Raw genomic sequence first — 934 nt, 5'->3', positions numbered from 1 at the left:
AGTACTAGTACAAATTATATATATATATATATATGTATTTGTAGTCAGAGTCTGCTTACCTTGTCTGGATACGTACGCCCGGCTTGGGCCTGCATTGCCGGAACGCCAGATGTCCCATGAAAGGTGCCAACTTCCTATGACAAACATAAAACATAAACAACACGGCCATACAGACCTGCGTTGTGCCAGGGTCCGGGTGGACGGCATGCCAATAAGGGGGCAAAAACAACCATGTAGAATAAGTGACCTTTATTGAAACCTACATTTAAACAGCCAAACAAGCAAAAGCCTTTGCCATTTCCACATGGGGGTTAGGAATGTATCTGAAGCACGCAGAATTCCACCTACCTAGTCTCTTAATAATGTGAGCAGGTATGCCATGTCGGGACGCGGCTGAAGCTGCGCCTATGCGAAAGCAGTGCCCTGAATAACACTTGGGATCTTCCCCTAACTGCCCAAGGAGGATACGCATATGGGACACAAATTCTTGCGTTGAGAGAGGAGCTAAGGGAACGGCAGTAGCGGTCCCCGCAGTGGTGTAGATGACAGTTTGGCCAGGAGGCAATCTAACACTTTGACCGGGCACCACGCATTGCCGGAAGGGTACAACTGGATCTTAGTTGTCGCCCCTACCTGGTTGGTCTTGCACCGTTCTAAGGTAAGTACGTAGCACGTATTGTACGGTTTGGGAGCTAGAAGACGTGCACTCGCTTGGGCTCAGGAAACCGTAAAACGCTAAGTAAATAGCAGCTTTTAGAATTATGCTAGGCAAGACCCCGAATGGGGATCTATCCAGCATGTCTGTGTATATATATATATATATATAAGTGACATATATATATATATATATATATATACCCGGGTATAGGTGCACCATTCTTATAGGACATATGATCATTTTATTTGTCATTCCTGAATGTTCGTGTTTGTATCG

At 45.3% G+C, this 934-nt stretch overlaps 1 protein-coding gene across 1 annotated transcript in view; it reads left to right on the top strand.

Moving 5' to 3' along the window:
- The window catches only part of CHD9 (chromodomain helicase DNA binding protein 9), a 167,748-nt gene that overhangs the window by 33,920 nt on the left and 132,894 nt on the right, over nt 1–934 (top strand). The gene's annotated exons all lie outside the window — the stretch shown is intronic.

The sequence above is a fragment of the Nanorana parkeri genome, unplaced genomic scaffold (genome assembly GCF_000935625.1).
Source record: "Nanorana parkeri isolate BGI_ZX_2015 unplaced genomic scaffold, ASM93562v1 scaffold409, whole genome shotgun sequence".
NCBI lineage: Eukaryota > Metazoa > Chordata > Amphibia > Anura > Dicroglossidae > Nanorana > Nanorana parkeri.
The sequence above is the reverse complement of the archived record's forward strand: the minus strand, read 5'-3'. Positions and strand labels throughout refer to the sequence as shown.